The sequence below is a fragment of the Cupressus sempervirens genome, chromosome 1 (assembly GCF_028749045.1).
Source record: "Cupressus sempervirens isolate cs-2001-9-10 chromosome 1, ASM2874904v1, whole genome shotgun sequence".
Lineage (NCBI taxonomy): Eukaryota > Viridiplantae > Streptophyta > Pinopsida > Cupressales > Cupressaceae > Cupressus > Cupressus sempervirens.
The window spans coordinates 421,183,921-421,210,653 of NC_143118.1; the positions used below are offsets into that span (position 1 = coordinate 421,183,921).

Sequence of the window (26,733 nt, forward strand, 5' to 3'; positions counted from 1 at the left end):
GTGGCAGGTGTTACCTTTTGGCTGATCCATCTGCACACTGTATGTCATGTTCTCATTTGTTTCACTAATCCACATCATCCTTCACCCCATCACATCTCCTTGAAATTTGTGCCAGCTATCACCTTGTGCTTTGTCCATATGTGCACCACATTTCATGTTTTTATTTCTTTAACTAATCCACATCATCCGCCACCCCATGACATCTCCTTGATATCCATGCCAGGTGTCACCTTGTGGTTGGTCCATCTGTGGACTGCATGTCATGTTCTCGTTTGCTCAACTTCCATCTATTGTTCTCATATTTATTTTATATCATGGTTCTCCTTTTAAAAAAAAATAAATTTATTATTATTATTAAATTACTATTACTATTATTATTATTAGGGTTTACATTTTATTTTTATTATTATCTTCTTATTTTTTCTTTATCATTTTATTTTAGGCTATCTAATTCCGCCCCCCCCCCCCCCCCCCAACTATTTCTTTATTTGTTGTGGTCTTGCCAACTTCTAACATTAATTTATTTGTTTTGACCTTTCTTACTTCTCTTCCCTATCGTTGTGTTGCCTTGATCCATGTGACCTTTTTCTTCCCACATCTTGACATGGGTATATATATTATCTAACTTGCTCGCGACTAATCATTTTTCTCATTTTTCTCTTCTAATCCTAATGATAGATCATAGAGTATGATTCAAAACATTGATGCAAAAATTATGGCAATCGCAGCGTGGTAGTGCTTAGAGACCCTTAGAGACACTTCCATTGAGTGTTGTTGATACTTTTAGAGTGACATTGTGGCTGAAACAAGGTTGGTCCTAGGCTAAACCCAACCAGCTAAAGCTAACAGAATAGATAATTTGATTCTAGGACAAGCAAATTGAAATATACATCGCCTTGCTCATTTTAACTAAGAAACATTACAAATTTTGGCAATAAGTGAGATATGGATGCTAAATCCAAACAAAGTTGAATCTCTAAAAATTGAGATAGGTTGTTGTAGGCCTAGCTAACATAGTCTTGTAGCACCTAACAATTTGTCAATATCTTGCATGAGCTCAAAGAAATTCCCAATCAAATATTGCAACCCAATGGTGCTTAGAGACCCTCAGGGATGCTTCCATTTAGTGTGGTCGATACCATCAGAGAAAGATTGTGGCTGAAATGAAGTTGGTCGAACCTGACTAACCCAAGCTAACAAAGTAGATGATTCTATCCTAGGACCAATGATTTGAAATATACACAACCTTTCTCATTTTAACTAACACTAGTAAAAATACAAGAATATATTACTAAATAAACTACTAAAAATTGTAGATATGTGACTAATTTTGATCATATGAACAATAGTAGTGAATTGTAAGACATTTATCTCCCATCCAAATTTATAACTAAACTATTTTAATCATTCATTAGGTCATTGATTTAGTCATTTATTTTTGTTACTTGGTAGTTTATTTAGTCATTTTGGTACTTTATTTGGTAGCATATTTGGTAGTTTATTTGATAGTATATTTGGTAGCTGATTTGGTAGTATATTTGGTAGTGTTTTGGGTAGTATATATGGTAGTAAATTTGGTAATATATTTGGTATTTTATTTGGTAGTTTATTTAATCATTAATATAGTCATATTAGGGCATGATGGAATTGAACCATCATCCTCCTACTTATAAAGTAGGTGCTCTTCCATTGAGCTAGTACCTTTTAAAGAATGATGTAAAAATTTGACAAAGTTTTCTTCCCAACATTAGATCTACCATGATCATGGTCACTGTAACATGATATACTCTTCTCAAAGAACACAAATTTTACTTATTATTATATACTCTTCTCTAATTTGGAGCACTTTAGCCAAACATAAGTATTGTTTCTTGTGCTAACTTCTCAAAAAAAGATACAAATGATTATGCAATTTATGTTAGGAAAATAGAACTTTGCATTAAATAAAAATGTCAAACCCCATTAAAAAACCACATCAAACTAGCTATTTTTTCTTTTCATAGTCTTTGCAATAATTGAGACTAGCTTATGTGCATTGAAAAAATAGAGTCATTTTCTATAATGGAGAAACGTAATCACCATAATAATACCAATGTCAAGAGCATGCAAAATTTATGTATGGTGGATGTACAGAGGACATGTTGAACTATGCCAATTCTTGCCATGACCTAAGAGACTATTTTTTGGGAGAAAATTTTTGAGAGGATAAAACAAAAGTCTACCACAAAAATTGATCCAACATGCTTCAACTCCAAGAATAGCAATGCACCCAAATTTCTTGTCCCTGTATTTCCATTTTTAGACAAGTCCAAACTCATTACGGCAACTAAGATGTGAATGTGTTGTATAACATCTATTAAACCTTTAGCTCAATTAATTTTGTCAAAAAAATTGGAACTATATGTGGCATAATAGAAACTATAATAAAGAAAAGAAAATATTAACATCATATTTACACTCACTATGAACAAAATCTTGAATTCTACAGAGCATCATTAGGAGGTGTAATAGGGTTCAATAAAAAACAAAATGAAAATAAAAAAAGGTTTAGGAAATGTTTTATTTTCCAAGAAAAGATTCAAAACCTTAGTAAAATCATTATTAGCCTAATAAGAATATTAGGGACCATTAAAAAAGTCTCAACTTGAACATCTTGTATTACCAACAACTCCTTATCACTTCATACTACCGCAACTAAACAATCTAGAGAAAGAACAACAATAGGAATAATTCATTAGAAAACCCATGAATCTTGATGTAGGAAAATTGACAAAAAATAATTATTTTAGAATAAAGATGATATCTTACCTTTTTAAGTGATGACTTTACTAGTAGTTTCTACAAGAGACAGAGGAACTTTGCCATCTCTATTCTAAAAATTCTTGCTGAAGTAATCAATTTCTATTCCACTCTCTATCTTCATTCTCCAAAAAACAAAAAAGAAGAAAGTTTTTTGCTTCTCTTCTAATTGCTTAACCTTAAAATATTTTCTTTACCAATATTCTAAGCCCTTGGACATAAAATCTCTAATGAAAAATGTTGGACTGAGATAAAGCATAGAAGAAAAAGAAGGATAATAATCCACTAGTATTGCTCTTTAGTAGTCAAATATCCAAATCATACCAATCAACATTCAAGAGGAAAATGACATCAAAATAGATTCATCTAACTTACAACAGTGGAGTGAAAACATTGTCATAGCACCACCTCAATAAGAAACTCTTATCATGAATGAAAAGGATTGCATGTCATGTATGAATGAATAAAAATAAATAATTCTAAGGAAGAATCTTAAGTTAGTAGTCAAGTGAAAATAAATAGTGAACAAACTAATAATAAACAACAAAGGTAATTAGAGTTGTTAACAAACATGGAGAGGTGCAATCAAGGAAAAATAATAGGTAACTAAAACACAAGTCCTTACAACTATAGAAGAAATCATTTCAAAGACAAAAATGTTATTTAAAAATTATCGAGGTAATAGATTGACTAGCACATTTGATTCAATATTTGTTATGCCCTTTAATTAAGTTGATGTGACATACCTTGCCTCTTTTTGGGGCACTTCAACAAAATGAGCAGAATTGAGCTATGTGTGATCTAGATCTAGCTCTAAATAGATTTTTTTTTGGTAGTAACTTGTACAAATCATTATCATGTAACCATGCAACTTCTCTATCTGTGAGCTTAAAATCCTAAAAAATATCTACATATGAAATGGTTAGTTACATAAACATATAATTGAATTTTATTTATTGAAAGATCAATGCAGGGAATTATACAAGGAAAATTTAAGACTCTTTGTATTGTCAATAGAACAATCAGTTGGTAAAATCATTTAAGAAAAGATTTTTTTTTTTAATAATTGAGTCACAATTCAAGGAAATCAAACAAATAATTAAACCATGCAATTGGCTTTCATAAAATGGATACCTTATGAATATATTTAAGAGAAACTCCAATTTGATCATCACAATATGAATTTAGTTTCATCACATCAAATTGGATGCAAACTCCCCACATAAATCCTAATGGGGAGGGCATGTTGGACTATTGCTCGATTTGGCATATTGACTGTAGGAATTTTTAAAAAAAATGAAAATGTCAATCCTTCTTCCCAGTATCTACTACTTTATCTAATAAGTTAGATACATGAAACAATAATAAGGATGGAAATACATACCAAATATAGGAGTAAAATATATCTTGATTAAATCATTTGCTCATAAACTTATTGTAGAGATAAAGACTAGAGATGGTAAGCCTAGGATTACAATTCATTCAACTATCCCATACTACTTTTCTTGATCATGCACATCATATTAAAGGACTCGATGGTTGCCAAAAGTAACACAACTATCAATCAACTAACACATAACTACCCAAGAGTGGCAACAAACTTAATATGGAAAATTAGTACATCACTGAATTTTCAATGTTATCAAACATAACATTATAGACATTATATGCTGACAATATCCAAAACTTGAAATGATTTCCTTCCCATTAAGACTTGCCAAATATGACTATAAAAAATGCCAAACATGGCTATATTTCACATGCCTTGTCTTTGATATTTCACTACAATGTTTCCTAATTTGTTTATATTTTTATTTTGGTTTTTGTTGCCTCATTTGGTTTGTTTGGCACATGTACTAATCAAATAAATATATTTGTACCCTAAAGGCTAAAACAAAGTTTCCAAAAAAAATTAAAATACTACATTGTGAATTACTCAAATTCTAATTTCATGATAAATAATCATTATTTAATATGCATAATGGCAAGTAGGAAGAAAGTTTAGCAAGAAAAAATGTTGTTTGTTTCTTTTGATTCATAATGACATGAAATAAGTTTTTTCATGTATCAAGTGCTTTCAATGTTATTTTTAGTTTCAGAACACCCATTTTTATCTTTCCTAGCCAAACTCAAAGTCTAAAAATGGTTTAAAAAAACAAAAACAAGATTATGAAAAGTAGACAATTCCCAAGTATTAGATGCTTCTTTATTTGTCATTTGTTTCCTCACTAAAGTTTAGTGCACCCACCTTAGAAAAATTACCTAGTGAATTAGTCCTGAATCATGAATAAGCACAAATAGTGCATTGTAGGGGATGCATTGGTAATATTAGGAGATAAGTTTGATATTGTAGTTAGGTATTTACTTGTGGGTATGCATACCCATAAATCTTAGCTATGGATTACTAGAAGCCCCTACCCTAGGTAGAGTGCAAGTTATAATTAAATGGTTTTTCATTGAAGAGGGAAAGGAATGCTGGTTTGATTGCAATAGGTTCTATAGTTACAGGCTTTAGAATCTAACAATTCATATATTCATGGCTTTAGAAACAAATGACACCTTTTGACATGCCTTCTTTTATATGATATTGGAAGAAGACCTAGAAAGTTAAATGAAATCTAGAAAACAAGGTAGCTAGGTCATTATTTACCATATAGGAAATATATTTTAATTTTTTTAATAAATTTAATTTCTCAAATTCATGCATATTGTTTCAACACCTTCAGAGAAAGGTGTGAAAGGTTTCTTGATTGATTTTTTTGATGCATGTCTCTACTACTGTATCCAAAATGGTCACTTCCCCCATTGAATGAGTCAATCTATTGATTAAGAATCAGGATGAAATGTGGAAGTTTGGTCATCTCTCTGAGCTATACTAAGGAATTGGAGTTTTTTTGGTCAAACAATATTCAAGGATGAAGGTATCATTCCTTTATGGAGATGAAATACTCCTAATGTCATTTGCTTCTTCTCCACTCAGGTGCTCAACTTTTCCTTCAAGGATTAATTTAAGAACCTATTAAATTTTAAGAAAGATAAGGATGGCTACTATAAATAAATTATTGGAAACCTTTCTTCTAGTGGTGCGGCTGATGCATCATCTCTTGTTTTTGTTTATTCCTTGGACTATGCTCAAACAATGCTGGCTAATGGCTGCAAAGGAAGGTGGAGCGAGACGATTCAATGAACTTGTTGATGTATACCATAAAACTCTAACGGAAAATGGTGTTTTTGATTTTTACCATAGATTCAAAATCTCATTTTTCGATATTATTGTATACTATGGTCTATACTTTGGAATTTATGATTCCTTAAAGCTAGTTGTTTTGGTTGGTGATCTTTAGAATAACTTCCTAGCAATTTTTTTCTTGGTTGGGTTATTACAATTGGTGTTGCTCTTGCTTCATATCCTATTAATAGTGTACGTAGAAGAATGATGATGACATCTAGTGAGGTGGTGAAATACAAGAGTTCTTTGGATGCTTTTCAATAGATTTTGAAGAAGAAAGGTTCCATGTCTCTATTCAAGGGTGCTAGTGTAAGCATCCTACGAGTTGTTGCTGGTGTTGGAGTCTTGGCTGGATGTGACGAACTTTAGTTAATTCTTCTTGGAAAGAAGTATAGATCAGATGGAGGCTAATATTATAATGGTGATGAAAATTTACTTAGGCATTGTTTTTTGGTGGTTTGAACCACTTTTCTAGTTCCTTACAATAAAACAATTTTGCTAAAATAATTGCAATTTCCAGTACACTTGGAGCCAAATGCAAGTTCACTTGAGTTTTTCATCTAGAATTTGTAGATGGGTATTTGATCTCTTGTCATCCACAATATTTTCTTATTTGATAGTTTGAGAAAAATAATTTCTTTATTTTTCCAAAAGAAAAAGAATGATAAGTTTGAAATATCCTAGTAGTGGTCAACTACACACAAATCTTAGGTTTTTCTATAAGATGAAAAAAACTACTGCAGCAAAGGTGAAACCTATGGTGATTTTGAAATAGTCTAGGGGATTTTGAAACAAGTGTTTGACGACATCTAGTGGTTTTTCATGACAGGCCAAAATTAGAATTTGATATAAAACCAAACATAGAAGAGGGAACTACTGCAACAAAGGAGAAACCTCTGGTACTTATCAGTGTCTATTAAAAATCCCCCTTCCCTTATGCTCTGGTCAATGTCCATACTCTATTCCATAGCTCTTATGGATGTCCCTCTCTATTCCAGAGCTCTTAATTTGGCACAAGTAGGGAGGATGCTGAAAACGTTAGGGAATTTGTCTTTACACATGCCAATCACATTTGATTAACAATATCTCAAGTGAAACTAGTCATATGCTAATGTTGATTATTTTGATGACAATGATTACTATCTTACAATCTTGACAGTTCATATCGGGACAAGTTTTTATTCACAAGTGTTATTAAATAGTTCATATTATGTAATGTTAACATTTATATTACCATTCTTGCTTATGTAAAGCTTGTAGAAAATCAAAAGAGGGAAAATGGACAACACATTTGGAATTAAAAAGCCCTTGCTGAGGTAAGAAGACTGTAATGGAAATAATAATTGATACAGAGGAATTGAGAATCTCATCCATACCATCCCCTCTAGGACTCTTTCTTTAAGGAATGGTACATAAGAAATAAGTGTATGCCCCATTATATGCAGGAATCATCCTTTTACATGGCTATCAATCTCAATCTCCATAATTATACCCATCAACAAATAGGGATTAGACATATCCTTTATATATATAGGGCTTTATGAGAAAAATCTCTGAAAAAACCCATAAAGAGAGAAGGGGAAATAGATACAAAGTCAATATAGAAGAAATGAGGAACAAACATGTGCAAGCACTTCTTAAGCACTGGTGTACATCATCAAATACAAATGGGTATTTTCTATGTGAACATCGTGGAAAGCTCCTCTAAACACCATGGTTTGTAGTAGGGAGGAAAATGAATCCCAAAACTAATGGCCTAATGTCAGGGAGCACTTCTCTGGCAGCACCAATGCACTCTTGAGTATGCTTTCATTCTACGGAGGCTGGAAATGCACCTGCCAATACAAATAGGTCAAATGTGGCCGGAGGTAGGGAGACTAAGGCCATGAAATGAGATATTGGCCAGCAGTGTGAGATGAAATTTGTGGCCCATGGCCTTAGTGAAAAAAGCCTATTGGCTAAAGATATTATAACTACTTTACAAATTTTGTTATTGTTCCTAGATTTATGATTAGAGTCATGCAATCCCAAATCTTCCTCACAAATAGTATGCAACACCGTTGATGGGGATTTCACATTCACATTTTATTTTGCACAAACCATTAAAAAACTTTATAGTTGATAAAGATTTAGGCTTTCCAAATTAAGATTGGAAATAGCTTTGTTTAAAAGTCTACAAACATATCTGTCATTTCCATTTTGATTACTTTAATATTAATTTAGTTGAAGAAAATTCTATATTTTTATTTATATAAAATGAATTAAGTATATTGGTGTTGTTTAAATATCAATGACATAAATAATTTAAAACATAAGAATAAAAATATATATTAAGAAAATGTATATTAAAAATATAAAATAATAGGTCATTTTATTAGATATGAATTAAATTAAAATATTAAGAAAAGGTTGAAGAACATAGAATTTTTCATAGGGGCTAATTGAAGCTTAATTTTTTAATGGGCACAAAAGTTTTGCAAATCAATGGAGAAAAAACCATGCAATAAATCATGTAATATAATATTTGTTAGTTGAACAAGATTACCAATTAAGTTGCAACCACAATCACACTATGTACAAAGCTAGGAATATGATGGTGAAGTGGACTTGTGAAATGATTTCCCTCTTCATTAGATCTCAAATTTATTTACAAAAATCTCTTTCCAAGCTTTAAAATTTTCCTCTTACTTTGTCTTCTACCAAAAAAAAAACAAAATTCTATATAGAGAAAAACTAAAAAGTAACATAGATTAAAGATGCAATGTTTGTGTTATACCTATGGGGAAAATTTCCTATATGGAGCAATCTCTCTTTTTGAAATATTTTTTTTAATTACTAAGTTTAATTATCAAATGTTATAAGCATAAAAGAGATAAATGTTTTAATTAATTAATGATTTTAACTATCAAATGTTATAAGAATAATAGAGTGATGTTGTTTATTTAGTGCACTTATTTATGGATCTTTGATTTTGGTGTAGAAGTCTCCAAATTGAAAAAATACTTAGAACATAAGATGTGCAATGAAAATGTGTCTTAATAAACTTGTGTCATATTTATAGGGTATTAGTGGGGCCTTGGAATTACCCCCATGGGGCACTACTAATCCCAAAAGGAAGCAAAAAAAATCAAAGTAATTAAACAATTTAAAAATAATTGGAAACTCTATGTGCCATCCCACATTTAACACAAATTTCTACTATTGACATATGTTTTATTTGAAAAAAGAAAGTTTTGGGATAGATCATGTTAGATTTGTTTTACTCAATATTTTGAATCACATTAAAAATCCTTCCATTGAGAGAAGACTAGAAAGGACTGCAAATATAATATTTAAAAAGATGGGTTAGCAGAGAGTTTTTTGTCAGGCTAACAAAAATTTTAATGGAAAAATCTATAGATAGTTTTTTGTCAATGATTGATGGGTTGACTATAACTAAGTACTTTTAAGGGACACCTTAATGTATTTAATGTTCCATGATTCATTTATCTTCTTCTAATTGTTTGCAAAAGAATATTGACAAAAAAATGTGCAACTTTTTTCTCATAGCCGACACTTTTCTCACTTCCAACACTTTTTTGACAATTGTGGTTCCCACAATTAAAAATATATTAGCTTGATTATTAATAATAAATATGATTTATATCATAATTTATTTTTATTAAATCATTTTATTTCATGGTTTAATATATATTAAACCATGGTTCTCACTATTTACTAAATACTAAAATATTTAAATGTAATAATGTTAAAATAATGTTATATTTTATAAAGATGGTTATTACATGATGTTAATGTGATTAATAAAAATTATATCTTGAGTTTATAAAATACCCAATTGATAATTATTATTTTTGTTTTGCATAGATATACTTGAAGTTTTCTTTTGAGTGCATGCAGGGTCTTTATTTTCTTCATGAGTATATAGATAGATTTTGAGGAGTTAGAGTGCATATTGAGGTGATTTTGAGTTTATTTCTAGTTTAATATCAATTGAGGTGACATTTGAGGAAGATTGATAATGATATATTGATAGGGGAAAAACTCCATCGGTAAGTAATAAAATGTGAGGCCTCACCTGGACCCGTATTAGCATCGATGATACATTATTATTTTGATACTCATGACTTGATATGTCAAAAAATTATTTGATGCACTAAACATTATTATGCTATTTATTTTTTGTCATTCTTTACTTTCAGATATTTGTTTTAATCATTTAATGTTTTATAAACATGTATGATGATGAAGTCAATGAATGCAGAACTAACACTTTGATTTTTCCAATTTTAATTAATAGAATGGGATGAAAAATTGATTTGTATAAAATGAATGTTTTAATTTACATGAATTTCTTGATAATTATTTTTACATATATACATGTTTTCCTTGAACTACTAATGTGTGCAATGAGTGTGTAGGAAATTTAGCTAGGAAAACTCAAAGGAAAGACGAAACTAAACCCCTTGTTACTTTGTGCTATCTTTGCATTGTCTTTCTTTAAAGGTTTTTATTTGGTATTATTATCCCCCTAGCTTTTATTTGTTCCTATTAAGTCTTCAAGGCTTAAAAAAATTAAATTTAAGTACCCTAGGGGTAAGGGTATGGGTTGGGAGTACTTTCCACCCCTTAAGCCTCCTTGGTTGACTTTTAGGGTCACTCAAAAACCCTACTTTTCGTTGATTGCGAAAATTGATTGTCTTCTACTTGAGTTAGACTCAAAACTCCATCTTGAGGTTACTTGAAGCCTAGTTGAGTTAAGGATCATACTTAGAGGCATTTTGGAGTAGTTTTGGGGTTGTCACCCGATCTCTAGTTTTAGAGAAAGTTTGAAGATTGAAGGAAAAAAAGGGAAAAACTCTTCTCAACTTACCATTTTACCATAAGATTTTGTGACAGTAGGATTTCTTCACTCTTTTGGAATTTTTCTTCATGTTGTTCATGCTTGAATATTGCATAAGGCATTGGGTTGTTCTTTGTTTTTCTTGCTTGTGTGTTGGGATTGATTTGGAGAGATTTTAACTTGTTCTTGATGTATTCTTATGCTTTTCTTGATGATTTGTTTTGAGGAGATTTCATTGGTATTGTTTTGGCATTACTCACCCTTGGATAGGGAAGAAGCAGCCATGTATGAGGGTAGGGCCTTAGTTGGACCTCAATGGTGAAGAGTCTCCTTTCATGGTGAGAGGAGAGAAAGAAGGTAGGGTGTATGGGCCCCTACTTGTCATCACATACCTTGTTGATATTGCAAATTTTTCAATATGGAAAGGAATGAAAATCCTTGTGGTAATAGCGTCAAAAGGGCCTTGTAGAAGAATGGAAGTTCTTGAAGTTTTAGCCCCAAATTGGCTATGTTATGGTATGGTGATTGATGTCTCCCATTGGGAAAATTCACCTCCCCCCAAGTCAGGTTCTATGTTTGGACCTATTGTGTAAAACTAGGTTTGGGTGTATGCTTGAATTGCTCTTGATGTTGTGATGTTTTACCCTGAGTCAGCTATGGTCTTCTCCTTGTTTCCTTGAAGAATTGAAAATATTGGAAGGAAGCACTTGTGAAGGATTTAGAACTGAATTCATTTGAATTGTAATATTATGTAAAATGTATTTGAATTTTGATGTATTGGCAAATACATCAGGTTTTCTTATTGGTTCTTTCCTGATGGAGCCTTGAACGAGGATGAATAATAGAGAATGAAAAGATTATGAGAAAAAAACTCCTTGCATTTCTTTTATGTGAATTAAAATTAAGCATATGTATGTGAAGAATTAGGTTAATAGATTATGTCTTCAAATTATGAATTCTCAAGTTTTCAATTATGTAATGAAAAGTAATTTGATATGTTGAAGTTTCCAATTCAATGTTTATGTATCAAGAGGAAATACAAATCCTACATTGTGGTCACAAAGTTATCTCTGTCCTTGATAAATTTCATAATGGACAAAAATAAATTTGGTTAAGAATTATGCATCACCTTGAATTCTGAATAAATGGAACATACACCTTGTTATATGATGATTGTTAAAACATAAATTTTAGGAGAAAAGAAAGAAAAGAATAACCTTATACTCATCCTTGTAATGTTATATTGCTAAAAGGAATAAATGTTGTCATTAGGTTAGAAATCACTCTTAGTATATCACAAAAAAATGTAGCAAAACATATCAATACACAAAAAGTAAAATTGACCATCAAAACAAAAATTTGCATCCCTAGGAGTAAAAAACTCTCTGGAAATTGTATCGAAAAATCCAATTCCCCTAAGCCACAGGGAATATTCTCTAAGTTATCCCTTTTGCATTTTCAAACAAAAAAAATCATTATTAAATCTTTTAAAAGGGAATATAAATGGAATACATTTAAATGTATATCCTAGGGACACCTCTCAACAACAAAAATTTACGCATTTACTACCCCCCTTATAGCTATCGTAACCTAACCACTAGACTTGATTGCTATTAACCCTTGTGATGTTAGGCTTCAATGTCTATACAAACATAAATTTGTAGGGGAAGGCTAGTCATATTTCTTAGGAAAAAAGTAATTAATTCAAACTTCCCTCTTAGCCAAGAAAATTCTTGTCAACATCTTGCCTTGACCCATGATATATGGAAAATTTGAATGGTAAAAAGGCATTAATGGTGTGTAGGTTTTTACGATTCCAAAACTCTTGTTCTTTCACCTCTCTACCATCCCAAGCATACTTCCCTAGGAGATAGTACTTGGGCTACAAATTTTAGCCTTGGGGTAGTGTGTCACTTCCCTGCTGGACTTCCAAGGCAAGTGGGTAGGTCAGCTTTCATCCCAAATAGAAGTTTAATGTTCCTTTTTTTGCCACAACCTTCCTTGTTTGGGGATCTCCATCATTCCCTTGTTGTTGACTATTTTGGGCAGCACTCCAACTCCATGAGTAGCATGCCAAGCATTCTAGGATAGCCTGTTCATGCATGGGAGAATGGGGAAAGTGGATGGGATAGTCCACTTGTCCCTTTGCCAAGTTGAAGTTTTGTTAAGGGGTAGTTAGGGGATTGTTTAGTTAGGAGTTAGTCTAGTAATTAGTAAGTAAATGTTAGAGTTTACTATAGTTATGCTAGTGTTTATTGTTAGTAGTTTTATTTTGCTCAAATTTTAGTTAATATAATTAATATTTTAAAATTAATGGATTTGTTGTTTAGAGCTTAGTTGTAGTTAAATTAGTTTTGTAAGTTAGTTTAGTTAATTTAATGTTAGGAGTTCTCATTTCATATTTAGTTGGTTTTAAGTTAATTTAGTAAGTAATATGCATGTTTCAATAAATTGTTAGTAACTCAATGTATGTGTTAGTTGCTTAGTTAGTTTTAGATTTGTTAATATTTTAAATTAAGAGTGGCATTGAATCTATAATTAGATTAGTAGTTGTTTGATAATACTAGGAAGAAATATAATGTTTTTGTGTTAGTAAAGATGTTAGAAATAGTTTTAGAAAGTGGTTAGTGCTATTTTAAGATAATTATAAATTAGTTAGTTTTATTTTTGTTTTTTTTATATAGATGAATTTCATTTTATGTTATTAATTAGTTTCATATAATTGTGAGATTATTAGATTTATTTTTATATTGGCAATATTAATGTGGACCTAAATTTTATAATAGTTTTAAATAAAGTTTAGATTTACCTATAGGTTTAATTGAAATTATTCTAGCCTTCAATTTTAATTGCAAATGATAAATTAATAAATAAGATTGTTATAAGTATGTTGGAGGAAATTATAAATTAAAATATAGATAATATAATTGATAACAAAGTTGTCTCTATTGTATGTGTATATCTAAGGTTAGTCTAGATGTTGGATTAAAGTTTTTAAAACATAGTTAGCATGGTTGAATAGTTAAATTTAATTGAGCTTCTCGAGTTTTTAGAGTCTCTTAATGTTAAATCAAATTTTTGTTTAAATTAAATAAATTGATTTACTAAGAAACATTAAGTTCATCCAAAACATCTATTTTATGTTATGTTTCAAACTGAGTTGTCATCTCTCTATATCAATGAAAACTTGCTTCTATCTTCTAGTACCTTCAGTTATCCTAATTTCAAACTACTTGAACAATTAGTTCCATTATACTTAATCATCTGAACCTTTGTTGACCTTATTATCTTAATTAATTATTATAAATAATAATAAAAATAAAAATTTGTTGTGTTTTGCCCATATATTTTGGGCATGACATAAAAGTTATAAAAAATTAAAGGAATGTAGTAATAGGATAAAAAATTTATTGGTCATTCATTTAGTCCTTTGTTTCAGTGACTAACTATTAATAACCATTTATTTGATCATTCATTTAGTCATGTATCTTTGTCTAGCCTTTTGATTTTACCCACTAACTAGAATTTAATCACTTTTAGTCATGCAACTAAAATTTTTAGTCATGTAGTCATTTATTTGACAAAATTCTACTAATGTGAGAAACAATGCAACTTTAGACAATAGGAAAGATACAGATTCCAAATCCAAACAAAGTCAAATTTGTAAAAAATGAGATAGGTTTTTGTAGGCCTAGATAATGTAATCATGTAGCACCTAACAGTTTGTCAATACCTCATACGAGCTCAGAAGAATGCTCGATCAAAGATTGCAGCCCAATGGTTCTTAGAGACCCTTAGGGATTCTTCCATTCATTATGGTAGATAAAATAAAAGGGATTTTGTGGATTAAATTAAGTTCATTCTAGCCTAAATCTAACCAACTTGAGCTAATGTAGTAGCCATGGATTGCTAGGAAAACTCAAAATTGCTCATTAGGTCGTAAGTTGGTCGAAAGTTGCTCAATTTGACAAAATTTTCTCAATAGGTTAAAAGTTGTTATAGATAGGAAAATAAGCTCTTAGGTTACTTAATATGTCTTAGAAATCTTAACTAGGGTCCTAGAATAGTCCTAGATTGACCCATTTGACCAAAATATGTCAAGAGCATAAAATGCTCAAAAGTTGCAAAGTTGCTTGAGCAATGTTTGCAATTTTTGCAAAAAGTTGTAAATAGAGGTTTGGGAAGTTGTAACTAGCCATAATTTGGCATATGAGAATGGGGAACATATTTTGGAAAGTATTTTGAAATTTTTTTGAGAAATCTAGAAATTTCTCACTAGGCAAGGCTACTAGGACAGTCCTACAAGAGGGGAGTATAGTTGTGGGTGATTAACCATTTCAAAACTTATCACTTGTGGAGTAGTGGATATGTTATTTGGAAGGTATTGAGAACATTTAGAATTTGGGAACACCTATTGGAGATATTGAGGGGTGTTGGGTTGGTTGGTTTGAACGCAACCACAGAGCATGGAGTATGGTTGAATGCATGGTTATGGAGATGAGGAAGATGATTGAGGTTGTGGAGTCTAGTCGGGGTATTAAATAATGAAATTCAACACTAATAGGTTTATAATTTAGGTTGAGGGCCTAGATTTTATTCTTTTGGAAGGAAGGGTAAGGTGTTGTTACAAAATAAAAGCGAATATTAAAGCATTCTCTTAAGAAGATTTTGAAAATCCTCCATTAGCCTTTGCATCATGATCTCCAACACATATTTACTCCTCTAGTCATTTGGTCATTTGCCAACCAACTTTTGCAAGAAATTGCAAAAATTGCACATTTGCACAATTTGCACTTTGCAACTTTTTAACAACTTTTTGCACTATTATGAAATGATTCTCTTCTCATGATTTATATAGGGTGGTTGGGTGGTTAGTAACCTTTTAGGAATCCTCTTCAACACTTTTAACTTTCTTGCGAAAATTGGCTCAAGCAACTTTTGAAAGTTGCAAAGTTGCACATTGGAACTTTTTGCATTTTTTTGCAAATTTTCATCAATTTTGTCAAATGACCTTCCTATCATCTCAAACTTAACCAAAAACCTTATGTATGGTGAAAAACTAATCCTAAGTCTTCATAGACCCTATTGAACTCATCATAAAGTCATCATCATGCCTTGTGCCAATTAGAGGGCTATTATAAGTGTAAAAAAGGGGTCACATAGTGTGAAAATAAGGACATGGTCCAAACCAACCTTATCAAAGCTTTTCATATGTTGTAAAGAAGCCAAATGGGTATCCAAATCTATCATTTATTTTCCTAATGTTTATGGGAATTTGGGAGAAAAATTATAAGAGCAAAGGCATCTAAATCAATATAAGTTGAGGATAATTGATATATTTTTAAGGATATCATGGAACCCACAAAAAATATTTCAAGAGAAAAATTTATAATAAATTTATAACAATAATGTACAATATTTACATCTCTTATTGGTTTTACATAGAAAATCTGGCATCTAAATATGCACATGTTCGACATGTCTTATCAGATTCTTATACAAAATATGGCATGTAAATATGCACATGTTACATGTCTTCTATATTTTATATACAAAGCTTGGAACCTAAATGTGCACATGTGACATCTCTTATCAGATTTTTATACAAATTATGGCATATAAATATGCACATGTTACATGCCTTATTGGTTTTATATACAAATTTGGCATCTAAATATGCACATGTGGCATCTCTTATTAGGTTTATATACAAAATTTGGCATCTACATATGCACAAGGCTTCTCTTCTCTCCCAAGGGTGAGTGAAGCCTTCACACCCAACACAACATTCAATCCACCACAACAATTCAAGAAAAAAGCCAAAGACAAATATATTCAACAAGCACACTTATATACACTAACATAATATTTTGCATAACATATATCCAAAATTTTCAAAATTATTCTAACAGATGTAAAATAATTCAGCTATATAGTACACAATCAATTAAGGGAAACTTCTAGATCAACTCTAACCCCTATTGTATCAAGTATTGCCTCATGATCAGATTCACATACTTTTCACAACTTCTTCTTAAGACGCCTACCACAATACAGTATTAGTTAAATATTTGTTGCAATGATAAGGTTAGAGTTATGAAGAATATGTTTGTGTGTCTCAAAATCCCCAAATAACAACAAGGTAGAATTACTGATAATGCACCTACAATTAATTGTAAAGACAATTTAAAGTCAAAATTGATACACTAGACATGACAAATTGACTTAAAGATATCTTCATGGCAGGGGAAAAAAATATACTACCTTCTAATCCATGTGCCTATCAAAATGACAAATCCTATTGGGTGCACAATATCCTCACCATCAATGATTGCATCTATCAATTTCTTTTTGGGCTCAATACACAGACATAGAAAGTAATATGTTCCTTGATCATTATTCTCATATGTAATAACTACATATACGTGAGTTGCATCATATAGAAGGATAATATAATGGAAAAAAAAAAGTAATCTATTTTAACCAAGCATTAAATTGATAACTTAGTACCTAGTTTAACTAGGTTAGATACATGCTCAAAATATGTTGATGCTTCAACATAGTTGAGTTGTAGTGTTGTAGGAAGCTTATATGAATCAATTGGATGAAAATGTATACAAGATCATTGACCAACCCACTTTTTTTATTCAAATTCATCCCATAAATGATTCATACATGAAGAGAAAAAGTATGCAAGTTGTATGGTATAAATAGCTAGTGATACTACATTTGAACTTTCAAATGAATGCATCTCACTTGATCCTGTAAGTGTACAAAAACCATGCAAAATTTCAATGTTAGGTTCATGTATGAACCAAAAATATCGAGAAACTATAGACTTACCTATATTACCTAGTCTCATCATAGAATTACACCATTGGAGAATTGGTTCACCATTTTCTAATATTGTGCCACATTCATACTTCAATTACTCTCTACTTAGGCCTCTTTTAACACATTCTCCAACACCATCATTCTCTCCCTTTCCATTATCCACCTCAATTAAATTCCAAAAATGTTGCATGCATCCTACTCAACAAATAGAACATTTTTGGATTGGTGTACTGCAATTGTCTAAGCATATAATGTGTTGATTGTATCTTTCATCTTTTTCCCTCAAATTGTAATAGAAAACTCTAAAATATCCTTGCATAAACTTTGATGAATGAGTTTTATCATCACTGATATAGAAGGGATACTCTCTTAATATTTTATGTCATCCTCTATGCTATTATGTTCATGAATAAATATTATGTGTACAAAAAATGACATAGAGTTGTAATACATTGGTTGCACTTCATTTTGAGGTTTTAGTGTATATTTTGGAGTGAAGTCAACAACTAACACAATCGTACCCAAGGTAAACATCTCCTTACACAACTTGAAGTTCTCATCTAACCATCTAGCTCTAAATGTATGACCTATGTAGTCGTAAACTATTTTCTGTTGAAATAATTTCATAAAATCAGCTACACATACACTACTTTTCACTAATTCACAACCCCTAAATTCTTTTCCATCTTTAACGCCATATATAATTGATTTGTACTTTCCAAGAGAAACCAGTTTCTTACCAATTCCATGTGTGTTATCTAGATGTAGGCATCTATGGAACTTTTGCAAACTACCACGTTGAGGGAAAAAACCATTCAAACACATGATCTTATATATAATAAATGCACCCATCATCCCATTTACATAGAACACTTGTAATAAATTCTTTTAGTGACTCAGGAGGTTATTATAGACTACATTCCTGCAATATTTTGTTAGTATGCAATGTGCAACATATATAATGATAAACATCATAATGCATAGTAAACTCAACATGAACCCTACAACATGTAGTTCATGTATGGTTTATCTTAACATAGAATCATTCTTTCATTTCAAAAAACCTTTGGTTGATTTTAATTTGAGGAAATCTTTGAAGAAACATTTCATAAAATTGTGTTTGAGTCATATCCAAAAAATGTTTTGCATGTGGCTCTTGGTTTGTTTTTCCAATTCAGTTTTTGACAAAATCTTTTTGGTTTGGTGAAGCCTTTGTGTTGTCATGCCAATTTTTTTCTATCAATGTTCTTGGTGCATCAACAATAACTTTATGCTTACATGGGAGTCTACCTTGGAATGACCAAAAATATGTCTCCTTAGAATTCTCAATTTTTTCTCACATCACTAAAACTTTGAAAATTATTGTTCTACTTATCCTTAATTGATTACTTTTTTTCTTACCATATGAGTTTTCTCCATTTCTTTTCTCATTATTGTTTATGTGAGGACCCGTTGACTAGTATTAGCATTTTTAGTACATTCTTCTAAACTAATTGATTTGTATGTATCAAATATATTTCTAACAATGTTTCTTTCACCACTATTTTTATATGTTTTTAACCAAAAAATTCTCATAGTCTCTCTAAATTTCATATTTTTACCATTTCAACAACAAGTTGGCATCTTCAACTTTGATTTAAATTTTCAAAATAGTTATTCCAAATATCTTGAACAATTCTCCTAAAATTTATTTATCACATTTTATCATGCATTGGCTTAAAAATATTTTCATCAATGTCAATTAGAAACTTTGGTTTTCTATGAATTATTCTAGGAGATGCATTGGAAATTTGATTGAAAACTTCATTTTTGAAGATCAAAGAGGGAATTTGGTTGATAAAGAATGTTTTAAATCATTATTTTGTCATTGATGTCAAACCTACTATTTGTAGGAATGACAATTGCTTATAAGATCCAAGTACTATCACTTAGTTAATTGATGAAGAGGATTTAATCAACAAGATATAACAAGAGTACCTAAGGGGAAGGTTGAGTTATGATATTGTAATGGAGTGCAAGGATTAGTTAAGATAATGATTAAATGATGTATTGAAAACATACTCAAAGATACAGAAGTCGGTCACACTTAGAAATAAGTTCTAACAAGGTTGACATCAAAGCTTCAACTAAATTCATAGGGGGGTGTTGAGCAAGCTAGTTGAAGCCAATAAATTTTTTAAATGGAGCCAAGAAAAATGAAAATCTAGTGTGTGTTAACTGATCTTCAGGTGCTGAGTATCAAAAAATCTTAGTTGGTGCCGAGCAAACTTTACGTGCCAAGCATCAGTAAAAATGTAGTTGATGCCAAGTAACACAGTATCTGCTGAGCATCAGGATTTCAATAGTGTCAAGTTGCTACATTATTTTAAATAATAAAGATTCACCAAATTTGAGCTAACATAGTTGTTACCTTGAATTTTGTGAACTAGTTGGAGGATAAGGATGATGAGCTAGTGGCACAGAATTCTATGTAAACTATTTTTGGGTGAATTCAAAAGGATTATTCAAGAAGTTTCTAGAGGAAAAAAAAAAGGTTAGATACAATGAATCCTACCTAATCCATATGAATTAAAATTAAAGAATGGAAGAATCAAGCAGGAAACAAACTCCAATACTTCTATTTAAGGAGTCATAGACCAAGAAGAAAATTTTGCTGATGTTGCTATTACTAAAGTACCAAATTGTGAAGTGATTAGAAGGGTGTTAAGGAGAAGGCATCTAGGTGAAGGAAGAACATAGAGGCTATACTTCTAGAAGTCAAGAAGAGATGATTACACTGGTATAGTGAGCATGGAGACTTAAGGAGATTAAGCTTGAAAGGAGGGCAAGCTATTAGAGTTGTAGAGATTGAAGGCAATAGATCAAAGACGCCTCTAGCAATTGTATTAGATATGGAAATCCTATGGACTTAGGTTGGTTTAATAGCCATTTTTAAATCCTTTAATAGGGCGACATTCCAAGTGAATGTTCTAAAGTCCTCTAACAAGGCCCACTTCTATCAGAGTGGATAAATCATCTAACAAGGTCACATTTAACAGTGTGTTTTAAGCCATTAATAGAGTAGGCCTTTCATAGGGCATCAGTTTAGAAGAATGAGAACTGAGTAGCATGTTACTTGTGGTTTTCCCAAATTGGTTTCCCACATAAATCATTGTGTTATGTGTTGATCTTTTATGTTTTATGCTTGCATGTTGATTAATAGTAACTTTCTAAATATGAATATTAAAGCTTGGATGAATGTATGGTTTGAATTGGACATTTGGACCTTGAATAATTGATTCATTCCCCCCCCCCCCACCAAGTTATTCTAAACCATTTCTAACAAGATGTTGATGTATGCACATGCTCTATATTTTCATTACTAACATCATGTGCATTCTATTGGAAATATTCAAGATATGATAGGTTATTGAGAGGGGAGGGGTGAATTAGTAACTTTAAATTTTTTAAAACAATTAAGCACTTTAACCAGATATACTATTCACCATTCATTCATCTAATCTACTACATGTATGAGAGATCAAACATTCATAACACATGTACATAGTGATTTGGTGACCTAGAAACCTTTGAAATAGCAAGTAAAACTAGGGTGGGGATGATACCCACAAAACTTCAATACTATAGTATAAAGTTGGTCTATTAAGGCTTACATTGACCACTTTTGGTGATTTTCCTAATTAGGAGCACAAAGGACTACTAGGACCACCTTGTTCAAGGATTTAGAAACATACAATGAAGTATGCACTCAGTTAAGAGATTTACAAAAGACTACTAAGTCTACCTTGTTAAAATATTTGGAGACTAGTTCATCTGTTAGGATGAAACAGTAGATTTGACTTACAACTTGATTTCTAATTAGATCCATGAAGTACATATCACCTCTTGTGATTGATAAATCTTTACTGTTCCTCGTTGACCTTGTTGAGTGTTTTGCTCAACCGCTGATTCGGATTTACTCTTATGAAAACATTACATGTCTATTCCTTCATACTCTCATCCATACATTGTAAATGATATAATACATTACATATATATCATTCCAATAATTATAATTGCAATGTTGGATAAAACACAAGTGATAATAAAATTATTGAGTTGGCCCAATAGTAAATAACTCGGGTTCACTCAACTGACTCGATGACCTTCTGATACTCACCATCAACTGCATTTCTCAACATCATCATGCACTTGGTAGAAGTGAATGCTTGGTATGTACTAATCAGTCGATGTAGTTCTAAACTCGGTGACCATTGGTGACTCAGTAGATTTAGTGTTACTTGGTAGATATTGCACGCTCTGAAAATCCTTGCTTCCTCTCTCAATAGTTTTGCCTACACATCTGCCAGATATCTAATTTTGGTGTGATGGGAGATTGTGGAGGAGGAGTCCATATTTAGCTTGGATGCACTTGATTGCATATCAATGTCAATCTTATTTAGCTTCTCCTTTATTTCTTTAGTAAAACTAGAAACATCACAAAGTTTGGCAAAAAGTGATGCTGCATTCTTAAAAGAATTTTCAAAATTACCCAAAAGTGTGGACAATTCAACTTGCTTGATTGCTATCTATTGAGCAATATGCTCTAGCACCTTGTCATCAAATTTCCTTTCAACCTTTTCAATTAGTTTCTCTTGTCCAGAAGGATTTTCATTTAATTTTTGTACAACCTCTTCTAACTAAATCAAAATGTGTTGAGTGGAATCTACTTCAACACCTATAGCTTCTATAATTATATCCTTGGTGTTGGGACTAAAAATTGCATGGTCAATTTTGAGAACCATTGAAAAAATCAAGCCCTTAAATGCTTTTGAAATGCATATGTGCAAGGTTGTACCCGACTATCCTTTCGAGACCCCTAAGGTGTTTAATGCTTCTAGTACCTTTCATTCAACATGCCTAAGCATTTCATGAAGTTAGATTGAATTTCTAAGCCTTTCTGCGAAGTCTCGTTTTGAGCAAATTTCAAATTTGCATTTTACCCAAGTGTCAAATAGTGATCAGAGGCCCAGTTTGCATCTGAATATTTCTTACCCAGGAATATGTCATGACTAGCCACTTTGGTGATGTTTAGTATGTATAACAAAGAACCTATGTTTCAATTTTCAAGTCATTTCAAATCTGTTTGACTAGGTTTTGAATCCCTAAAAGTTGGTCAGTTACTGTTTTCACACATTTGCAAAAGGTTCACATTTCTGGGAAGCCCTGTTTGACGTGCTATAACTTTGACCCAGTTGACTAAAATGCTAAATTTCTTGTTTCATTGCATGGTAGATGTCAGATACTTCCTATGTTTAAATTTTTAAGTCTTGACAAATCCGTTTGATTAGTTTTCAAATGTGATTCCAAACATAATTTATGACTTTTACTGGTGTCAGCATTTGTAGATTTATCAGTACCCCTGTTCGTGGCATTGTAACTCCTAACCCGTGATTGGTAAGATCAAATGGATTATACCATTGTATTGTCCTCTGAAAATACTGTATGTGTGCCAGTTTTCAAGTCTTGATGAATCCCTCTTCACACTTTTCCAAGGTTAGTCCTTTTGTAGAAATCACTTTCAATCAGTGTTTCCAATCTGCAAAATCTAGGTAGCCAACTTTGACTGATCGCCATTTGCGCCCCGTGATTCTTCATGAGCCCAAATCATAGAAGCACATTTTCCTCATGACAGAGAACCAATGCCCCAATTTTCATCTTCCCAGGTGTCAGTTTACCTAGTTTTTCGAGCTGAATCCAAAGCCAGTTTAGTGTTTTCTAACATGTTTGCTTGCAGGCAATTCTGAAAGGTCAACTTTAATAGCGAGTATCTTTTGACTAGGAATTTGTCATCAGACAAGATCTGACAGGGTAGAGGTATGCAGAGAAGAGATTCAATGTGTTAGTTTTTAGATCTTGATTGGGTGTTCGGGTCAATTTTTAAAGGCAGTTAATAGACCTCTGAACACCAAATTGACAGGTTGCAAAAGAGAGTTTAAATGAGTTTTTAAATTTGATTGTCTGTGGTCAAATTTGATTTGAATTAGTATCAGGCGTTCAGAAGATCAATTTGATATATCAGTTGTTTGAAAATAAATTTTTTAGCCAGACCCGCTTTGGGGCCTGACTAGTATCAGACTGATAAAGACATTGGGATCTGAAAATTCCTATAGTCCGGTTGCCCTGGCATTCAAGCTAGAAGAGGGAAGATTTGGGACAATCATTTTTGGCATAGGAGAGCTCCATTCGGGCATTTATGTGGAGTGCATTAAAACGGGATATAAAGTTTAAGCTGTAGTTATTGAACTTCAAGTCAACTTTTGTCGGACTATCACAAAACATGTTGAATTCGACTATCTTCATAAGTAATGAAGTGGTGGTCAAGGTCAATGTGGGAGAGTTGTTGAATGTATTGAACCATTATCAGAGGGTCGTAACCCAACATTCCTATTTAAAAACATAATGGTTGGACAAGCAATACCTTCAGGATTTATCTCAGCCAGTGAGAAAGGGTTTAAAGAGCCATGCAACTTAAGTTCATTGATTAATTATCCAGTTGAGAATATAAGAGCAATTTTTATAGATGGGGCAACCCTACTATTATAGATTCTAGTGAACTTGCTTTCAAGTTTGCATCATTATATGCCTTCAGATTATGCTATTCAAAGGAAAAGTCAGTGATATTGGAGCCTATAATGCTCAGAGTTAAAGGTTCTTTTATAATTTTGAGGTCCACACTAAAGAAGGCAGATTACGCAGCTGTGGAGTAAATGGCAGTATATAAAGATGGAGGACCCGTCTTCATTAAAAGCAGTAGGGAGATGAAAAGAAAGAGCTGCTAGAATAAGTTAAAGTGCCCACGTTTTCCAAAGGGGGCCGGCCAGTTAAAGGTGGAGGTTTCGGCTATGAAAATGCAGAGACCAATGTTTTGATTTGAAACAGACTCTCCACACTGAGCCAAGCTGTAGAGGCAGCCATATGTAAAAGGAAGTAGCTCGCACTTAAGGAGCACTCACACCCAATGTCTAAGGGCACTAATTAAAAAAGAAACCCCACGCCACATAAAAGGCAGCTCCACAGCATGCAACAGGGAGCTTGTTCATTTTGTTAAAAATAACGGCGTCCATCTTGATTTAGAGCTTGTCAACGTACTCTTTACTGGTCTTGGTTGCGATGGTGATTTCTTCAGAATTAATATGTTGTTGACTGAATATTAAAAAATGCCAAAGTGTAGAGAACTCGTAGCTTCAAGATAGAGGAGAGTTGAAATTAGTGACAAGGGAAGTTGGCAGTCTTGTGAGAAATCAACATCAAAGAATGGACGCCCTGCGTTAGACAATAAAAGGTGTTTTTGGAATAAATTGATGCCAACACATGCAAGTCTTTTGATGGTTCCTATCCATACATTTCGCAAATGCATGTAAAACCTGCCTAGTCATCTTATCTCTAATGGCTCCCTGCAGTTAGAATTCAATATGAAAGCAGCCACAGTGCAAATTAGAGAGTATCTATGCCAGGAAGATTATGCAAAGGATTCACATTTTCAAACCACAAGTAAGCCACATTCAAGCGCTAAACATGAGACGCCAATGTAAAAAGCACCATCTATGCCAGTTAAAGGAGGACAAGATGCTAGTCAAAGTGCAATGGGCAGATTGTGCCAAGTGCATTGAAGGAAATACTCCATGCATGAAAAAGTATAAAGACTGCCCATGCATAAAACAAAGAGGCGTATCTCATCAGTAACAAACTACCATCATACAAAAAGATCATTCATGCAGAGAATGGAGGGGAAATAAACGATACCAATTAATCCCACATTTACTGTGGAAGGGGAAAATATAGTTTTTAAATACTATACAACACAGAATGCAATGTGAATTAAGAGATGGGCCTTTGAAAGTCAAGACTATGGCCGTGCGTGGTGGGTCCAACTCGGGTGCTAAGCTGTGAAGGTGATCGGCAATAATTTTGAACAAACTCGCGTATAAAACTTAATGATGTCAGCAGGAGGTAAGTTGCCAGAAAGGTCCAAAACCCAGCGACTAGCTACCTCGCCACCGGAAAGTGGTGAGAATTTCTGACTAGCGAGGTAGCGAGGTCGCCGGAAAACCCCAAAATCCGGCAAGAGTTAGAATGCCAAGCGGGTCTTGCCTAGCAACAAATTGGTGAATGAGAAGGTGCCATGTGGTGGATGGTGCAGGCCTGAGCGAATCAAGAGGCGACACGTGGCATCGATCAACAGAGGTTTGACTACAGTTTTAAGGAGCAAGGAAAATGTAAAGAGTAATAAAAAATTAAATATTTTATTATCATTTTCTTATAACAATTGCATGCAGTTTTTACTTCTTAAATAAAAGGAGTTTCATTTTGTAAAGTTTTAAAATTTATGAAATATTTAAATTTTGCGAAATTTAAATTCAAAGAAGTGCAGGCATGAAATTTTAGCCAGAGGGGACATTTTCAAATGGCAATTTTAGGTGCTTCCGATAACCAAAATATGAAGTGTTATATATCGCCAGAATTGGGAGAAGACGAACTTTCCAATTCTGGAGTTAGTTTTTACACAGGTATCAGTCAGTTTGAGCTACATGAGGTTTTCTATCTGGTACCTTAAAGTGCAACCATATTCATACCAGGAAGTTCAGATTTGTTTTTCGTCAAGATAATGACCTGGATATCAGTAGAAGGCAATGGAAATGTAGTTAGGGTCAAATTTGTCCTGATTTACTTAGTAAAAACTCTTTTTCACTGGCTTTTTCATGGGGAAATCGGATTTTTTGACAAGTAAAGGGTTTTCATCATTAGGCAAAGATATTTTGCAAAGTTTGTTACAGATTGATGATGAAACAAAATCAAATCAGAATGGGAGATGGAAGGAAGAAGTTATTTAGTTACAGAGGATTGAATTTCAAGTGGACACTTGTCATCTTCAGAATAGATCTGGGAATTCTTTCTCTTCTATATCTTTCTTTCTTGCTTCCATTGAAGAGGTTCCAGTTTTTGTCACTGAGAAACTAGTTGGTTCCAATTTCTGGGAAGAAGAAGT

The 26,733-nt window shown here is 32.3% G+C and overlaps 1 pseudogene; it reads left to right on the forward strand.

Moving 5' to 3' along the window:
- The first annotated feature begins 216 nt into the window (after positions 1-216).
- Positions 217-6,439, forward strand: LOC149578081 (ADP/ATP translocase, mitochondrial pseudogene; annotated as a pseudogene).
- Positions 6,440-26,733: the final 20,294 nt, after the last annotated feature.